Here is a 7,911-nt window from a genome sequence, read left to right as displayed (position 1 = left end):
TTAATTATTCATTTTGTCTGTCTTTTGCATCTTAACAAATCATTTCCAGCATCCGCATTCAGCATGAGGCAAATGAAGCATTGCAGCTGCTGAACCCCGATCCACCTTATCCACTTTGTGGCAGGGGCCAATCCTTCTGGCAAGTTTCGTCACCTTGACATCCACTTTATTTTACTCAACGGTAACTCGAAGGCTTTGCCTCTCAATTTAATGTGATTCTTGGGCCTTTGTTGAAGCTCTTTATTTTCAAACTGAAAGCAACAAACACTTCGGGACTTGGTGTCTCTTCACCAAACTTTGTAGACGGATTGTTGATGCAATGAAATAAGAGGCTCTTAACTTCTGAAGAAGAGAGACTCTTATTTTTTCGTTTTGTTTGTCTTTTGCTTTCCTTCCTTTTAGCCCTCTCTAATGCTGCACTGTGTGTGTAGTATGCTGGGTTTTTGCTGTTGTTTTTGCGGACTTTCTTCATTTCTCTCTCTCTCTCTCTCTCTTTCTCACACACACACACTCACACACACAAATGAGCATCCCAACACAAATTACACAACACATTCTTTTGCCTCACGTCAGTTTGATAATAGCCCATTTATCACTGTTTCGGTCCAATGATGCGGATTGCAGCACCCTTAGACACACTGATTTGAGCCACACACACACACACACACACACACATGCAGACCAGGCCAATTAAGAAGACTGATGTAGCGCAACAAATTCAATTTTGGCTCATTGTGTAATTACGTGTGACTGAATTAAAGGGGAGAAGGATGGAGTGAAGGAAGGAGGGTGATGGGAAGGAAAGAAGGAGTGGAACATCTTCACTTGCAGACAAAATATGTATCTTCTCAGACTATAGTTATATATAAGAAGGGTCAAACTGTCTTGAAGTGCACAACAAAAAGTAAAACTCAAACACAATTCAAGTGTATTAAATGTTGTTTATTTTCAAGACGCAAATACATGAAGTATTTGGAATTCACATCTGATTGGACCATTTTACCTGGCTAACGCTGCTCCTCCTCTTCCTCCAGCAGCCGAAGGATCATGGGTTGATTTAAATTGTTGTGATCGTTGAAGAAGACGTGATCACAGGTTGAGTTCAGACTCTGGATGGAGCTAACATGACTTCACGTCAGCTCCATCCTGAGCTCCTGTAGTTGAAATCATGCCGGCGCCATTAAAATGCAAGTGAAAGTGAAGGTGACTCCTTTGAAGTTCCACAAGTAGCATCCAAAAATTCACTTCTTTTTTTTTACTCTCCTTGCCAATTGAAAATGTGCCAAGATTTCCTTTTAACTTTTCCAGCCAGAATAAATATGTCACATCAGCAAGAGAGCTGAGCAGTCGGAGCGTTTTGATTAAGTCCTCCTGCAACAGAAAAGCTTCCTTCAAATGCAACAGAATTCAAATGAGGGCAGAGACGATGATGATGATGGTGACGAACACAAGAGGGACTCAAGCATTGTTTTGAAAGAAAGGTTTATTGTTTGTTTGTTTGTCTCAGGTGTTTATTAAAATTAAACCTGCTAATGAGACCATTGGCATTAAATAGATTAAACGGGTCAGGTGGAGGAGAGGACAGAGGATGAATGGATTTGCGGAAAGATGAGAAGGCAGGGAGAAAGAGGATGAGGAGTGAGACTGATGGAGAAGTGAAGGATTTATGGAGGAGAAAGAGCAGGAAAGAGGAGGGGCCAGCAGGACGGGTGAGGAGATGGGATGACGGATGGAGGGAGATGACAACTGAGATGAATGACAAGATGGAGAGGTGAGGAGAGAAAATAAAGCAGAAGATCCTAGAAGGAGGTGAAGGAAGACCAAGAGTACCGGATGCTTTGCAATCGAAGTGGTAGAAAGATGAGAAGTAAGGGTGGATTGGTTGGATTGGCTAAGGTGCCATCAGAGGGATGACGGGATGATGGATGAAGGGCTGAAGAAGAAGAATTTACAACAAAAGCAGATTAGAGGAGAAACGGATGAAAGGAAGGTGAAATTAGTCTCGGTGAAGAGAAACCAAAGGCGGCGGCAAAGCGAGGAGGGATGCATGACGTGAAGAGAGGGGACAGAGGGATTAGAGGCGGAGGGAGACGCAGACAGATGCCCCCCCCCCCCAGGATTTGAGGTAGCGCTGGGGTTGGGCTATTTTCAGCTCAGCTGGCGGTTTTGTCTCTCTTTGCCTTGCGGTTTTATATTTAGAGCGTTATACAACCAAGAGTTGCATCATCATAAAACATACTTTTCTTTTTGTTTCCCAGAGTTTCTTCTGTTGTCTAAGGACAAGCTTGTTTAATAAAGGTTAAGGGGGGGGGGGGGGAAGCGCTGTTTACATGTTTGGGAGAACCTGAAGGAGTTTTCTTCAGAGTATCTGTCAGTTTCTGGCGCAGCGGCCAAATGGATTTGATTCACTCAGTCAGCACAAAATAACACATTCATCCATGTACCCTGAAGCGCCGTGCAAATCCCGAAGGGGACACGTGTGCAGTGGCTTCACCGAGCACGACGGAGGACGTCTTCTTAATGTTCTTCAACTATTGATTTCTGCCTTCCTGCAGCCGCTACTTTAAAGTCGTTGAAGATTGAAAGCGCACCAAGCAAGCTGCTGCTCAGACCCGAATGGGAAGCTGTCGGGGAATCGTGCTCACGCAGGGATAAGACGGAGTTCTTACACCTCTTCAAACATAAACAAACAAACAGGAACGGCGACATGTAGACAGAAAAATGTCGCGCCGGTAATCGTAAAAGGCATGTCGGATCCGGATAAACCTCCTGCTGATGGCGCCAAACATGTTAAACCCCCCCATCAGCCGGAGGAGAAGCTCCACGCTGTGTTCGGAATCTCCTCCATCCTCCATCAAAGCTGCAGCTCTGCACTGACGCCGAGCGGATTCAGGCTCGCCCGGCTTGACTCTCAGTGTTGAAGGTGTTTAGAGACCTATTTAGATTCCAATTAAGATCTCCCCGTGCCCCGCCTTTGCACGCTTTGTTTGCCCTTTCACATCTTCAAAGCGGCGCTGAAGTCCTCGAACACAACAGAGAGCCGGGGTCGGTTATCTCTCCTAAACGGGAAGTGATGACGCTCATTAAGATTTGACTAAATGTGAGCACTGGGAAGGAGAAGGAAACTGAACATTGCTCCGAACAAAAACGGTCAGTCTCTTCTCGTCCTTTTCATTCCCTCTTATTCTATCCTTCTAGCCTCGTCCTCTCATCTATGATCAGCCTCTTTGTGTCCTCGTCTCCAATTGTTCCCATTAGACAATAAAATTGATTCCTCCTCCACCCAGCCAGCTGTTAGTTCATTTCATTATGTCTTACATTGATAGCTTTAGTCACAGGAGGTTTCTGCCCTTGGTTCCAAAATGGACAAAGACTATTTCTGCCAGAGGATCGATAAAAGCTTTGCATTCATATCGGGACATGTGGGTGTGTTGCTGAAGGTAAAGCAGAAGAAGGCAGGAAAGAGACCTGAAATGCTGCAAATGAAGTTGCTGTTGTCAAGGAGTCCATTAAAGCGTGGACTCCTGGAGGATTGAAAGGAGGGTGAAGAAGAGGTTGTGAGAGTAATTCAATATCAGGAGAATCTAAGAACGGAAAGAGGAATGTGGGAAAGAGTGATCACTGGCATTAGAAAGAGATATGATGTGTGGGGTTTAAATGAGAGAGAGGGGCCGTTTGAAAAGTGGAGAAACCAGATTTGACAGACTTCTAACCAGGTAACATATTATTGTTCAGTGAGAGGAAGAGGAGGAGGAAGTAGAATTATGGACCGTTTGATGAAGTACATGAAAAATAGAAGCAGGCGGTTGCAGAGTGGGAAAAAAAAACGACCACGAGTGATGGAGTGGAGGTGAAGAAGGAGAGACAAATGGCCAAAGTAACGTGGGAATATTGCTGGGATGAAGGGGGGGAGACAGAGAGAGAGAGGGAGAAGGAGGAAGACCAACATTTAATTTATTTTTCAGGAGGAGTTGATCACATGTCAGGATGCAGCCGAATGCTTTCCTTCATTCAAATATCCGTTTTTCTGCTGGAGAGCCCGTGATCCACTCCCGGCGGCTCTGATGCGAAGCTTCGAGACATTACCCGAGGGTCTTTGCAATCCGTGCGTTTCTGGATTTAAATTGGATCCTTGCTGATGCCGCCCGAGCACAGAGACACGGCAACGGAAGTGAAACATTCGAGGAGAGAGAAAGAGAGAGAAAAGGACGGCAAGGTGAAGCGAAAAAGAGAGATGTGTGACTGACAAGCGTTCAGACTGGAGGGAAGCGTTTAGAAAGGCAGCAGCGGTTCGTGGAGCAGCACGAGAACCGCCCACGTCTAATTAGGAGCAGTAAATGCTTGGCTCTGAAGTTCCTTCCTTTCATTACACTTCGAGCTCTGAAGACGAAGCGACGCGTGTTCCACGTGTTTTCTTCCTTCCTTCGCCGATGTGCAGCGACTATATCTGACAACAACCGCCCTGGATTTAGGGCGCCAGTTTAACGCATCACAGGAAGTGATGAGAAGATTGGCAGGAAGTCAGAGCAGCAGGCGGGTCATTGATACACTCCGCCATGTCTGTCAGAGTCTTAACCAGAACTAGAAGGGTCGATCCATTGAGCTGCCTGCTTTTCTTTTTGTCATGGAAGAGGCCGTATCTCGAGCAGCTGTTGATCGGTCAAGCTTGTCAGAGTTTTGCCATTTTACATTGTATTTATTATTCAGACCTTCTATCTACTTTCATCGTCCTGTTTTTCCCTCGATTATTATTCAACCTACACTCAACTGGTGCGCAATGAAGCCATTAAATTGGCCAAAATGATTTGCTTTCAATTGATGCCATATAGAGCGTGGAGCCGGCGACCTCTGGACAGCAGCAACGCTTCCATATGATTGATCGAATTATCTCTGACATGCGAGTGCAGCAAACCCCCCAACGCTGGAAGATGTTAATCACTGCTCAGAGGTTCATTTCCCTGGGAATGGCAGCCGCCATTGTTTGAGGTATTATTTCACATCGTTGCATAGTGCAGGATACGTCTCCATCCTGCTACCCATGCTCTCAATAGATTCCTCCAGAAAGACGGGATTTGATGTCATCAGCAGATTCTGGCAGCTTGATGTCTTTCCCCCTGCAGTGCGACTTCTTTTTTTTTTTAATCAAATATTAGGACACTCTGCAACCAGAGAGTTCAAACTATAAAATCCTTGAGTTCCTCTGGACTGATACTGACCCACTCCAGCCAATTACGGTCTTTGGATTATGTTTATTTGTGGAAGATGCGTTTCCTCGATGAGGATTTTCACAAAAAAAAAAGGGATGCGATTCTGACATCCTCTGCTGTAAATAACCAAAGATGCTAAAATGCACGAGGAGAAGAGGAAGCGCCGGATGAGGGCGGCACGAAGAGGATGGGAAGAAGGAGAAGGCAAGAAAAGGCAATCAGATGGAAAGAGAAGAACGATGCGGGTTATAAGGAAGAGCAATTGCAAGACGGAGGTACTTTTTTTTTTTTTTATTCCACGAGGAAGGAAGCAAGAGACAGAAAATAGAGTAGAGCATTTGAAAGAAGGCAGAGTGAAGGATGAGGATGCTTAGGCTGGGAAGATTTCTGAAGTAGACAGAAGAAATGGGAGAAATATAGAGCGGGTTTCACCAAATCTGTGTGAGAGCAGACGGGGCGAGCCGATGATGAGACACGGTGTGCAGGTGAGAGTGGCAAAGAAATGGTGGCACGATCTGTAAAGATGGTTGCAAAAAATTGCAGTGAGGAAGCTGGAAAAGCTGGGTGAGATGGAAGGCGAGTGGGGCGTGTATCTGCATTGCTGCACGGCAGTCGGTGGCGCATTGTGGAGCCGTCAGCACAAATTCCCCCCCCCTCGCTATGCGGATCTTAAATGCATCTTTATTCAAGCAACTTACACAAAACACCACTGCAGGACTAATCTCCTGCACATAATTCAATCTGGACCACATCATCGACAGAGATTCGGCATCTCAACCTGCAGGCGTGAGCAGATCTTTATCACGTCCAGAAGAATCAAGTTACTTTTTCTAAGAATAGAGAGTTTATACCAGCTTTAACATGTACTCTAAAGATGAACGCTCGGTGTTGTGCTGCATGCGATGTTGGGCTCTGAGGAAGACAAAAAGTACAATAAAATCAAACGCAACTCAATTTTTTTTTTGTCTCTGTATAGGTCATGTGTTCAACCATGTCTGTTAATAACAGGAAAAAACTACTACACTGATTTCCCAAAATTGTGTGTGAGCATGGAACAGCGTCTAGGAGGAACCCATCGTTACTTATTTGGATTTCAGGACAGATTTAAAAAATAATATTGGTTATAACATTCCTTTATTACTTACCTCTGTGAAGGAGATTATGTCTCGCTCATGTCCATTTCTGTGTTTGTTGGTTTGTTGGTCTTCAACAAACCGTGCTGGTTTCCACGAGACCTTCGGATGGGGTGTTTCAGGCATATATGGGTCGTGAAAAATAAACCAAAGCAGATAAAGTCTGATTACATTTTAGGAGGAGGTTATGTTTTCGCCGGTGAAGGTCACCCATCGAGTGAATTCATTTACCGGAAATGAAATGAAGCGCTGCTCCTTGAGAGTTGCCACATTATTACTGCAGTAACTCAAATTCGCCTAAAACAAGCGCTTTCAGGCTGGGGCATCAACGGACCTCGCAGCGACTGTGCGCTGCCCCAGAGTCTGGATTTTACACCAGCGACCTGGAGACGAGTTTCGGTCAGCTGACGACCAAAGAATTTATCATCGGCTCTGAACCTGATTTCTGACCTCAACGACGCTCCAGTCTGCTAGCAGAGAGTCCCTGATCATAGCTGGCTTGATGAACAGCAGACTTCAGTAGTGAATCAAATGTGAGGTTCGGGACCCGGATCAGAGCTTTGTCAGTCCTCAGAAGCGAACCGTGTCGCTCCGCGGGGATGGCGAGCTTCAAATGTGTCGAGCCGCTCGCCTTTGAGCCTTTGAAAGGTTCTTCAGTTAAAACAGTGATTCAGAGCTGAAGATCTTCTGCATGTCGCTCAGAAAACAACGGGGAACTCACCCTCACCCTCTGGAAGTCAAGTGTAGTGCGAGTTGGGAAGGAGTTCTTTCCAGTATTTAGAGGCATGGATCCTGTGTTTCATTCAGCAGTTATTTAGTGAGGATGTTAAACTTACAGATAGATCAATCAATTATTATTATTACCTTGGATTTATTGTCATTTTACTTCGACGGTGTGTATGTGTGTGTTTGTGTGTGTGTGTGTGTGTGTGTGTGTGTGTGTGTGTGTGTGTTTGGGAGCTGCAAATATCAGCCAAAGGTGAGCTATCTCTCCAAAAGATCCCGATTTACGCTGATTGCACACCTGCAAGTGGGTTCGAACACCACGAGCACAAGCAGCGCTGAAGTCGGTTCTTTTTATAGCAGCTGTTCCAAAAGAGTCAGAATTTCTTCGTAGTAACTAAAGTCCCATAAACGACAGCTTCGGTAATTCGCTCATGCAGATTTCCTCTACATCTGCGTCCCTCTCGAAGGCTCCACACAGCCTAAAATAAATATAAATGTGCACACATGCAGAGTTTCCAAATAGTGTGCAGGAGGCTATGGTTTCAGGGCATTACATGCACTAATAAGATGAGAGCTGCTCATGCTGCAGGAGGAGGCTTATCCTGAGTGTGTAATGTTTATTGTGTTGAACGCGCCTGGAGACACGAGCGTGCACGGCTTTAACTGTCTGCCCGTCCTTCACCGTCTCGCTGCAGGTTACAGTTCTCCTGCAGCCTGTCCTCAGACGTCACCTGCACTCACCCCAAGCTCACTTCGATCCGCTCGCCGCTTGTGCTCCGCTGAAAATGAATTGTCTTGGTTAATGGTGCGACAGCGATATTGGCTCACAGTTAATTAGACGTGCA

Source organism: Brachionichthys hirsutus, chromosome 23 (assembly GCF_040956055.1).
Source record: "Brachionichthys hirsutus isolate HB-005 chromosome 23, CSIRO-AGI_Bhir_v1, whole genome shotgun sequence".
In the NCBI taxonomy this organism is placed as follows: Eukaryota; Metazoa; Chordata; class Actinopteri; order Lophiiformes; family Brachionichthyidae; genus Brachionichthys; species Brachionichthys hirsutus.
Note: the sequence above shows the minus strand (reverse complement) of the source record.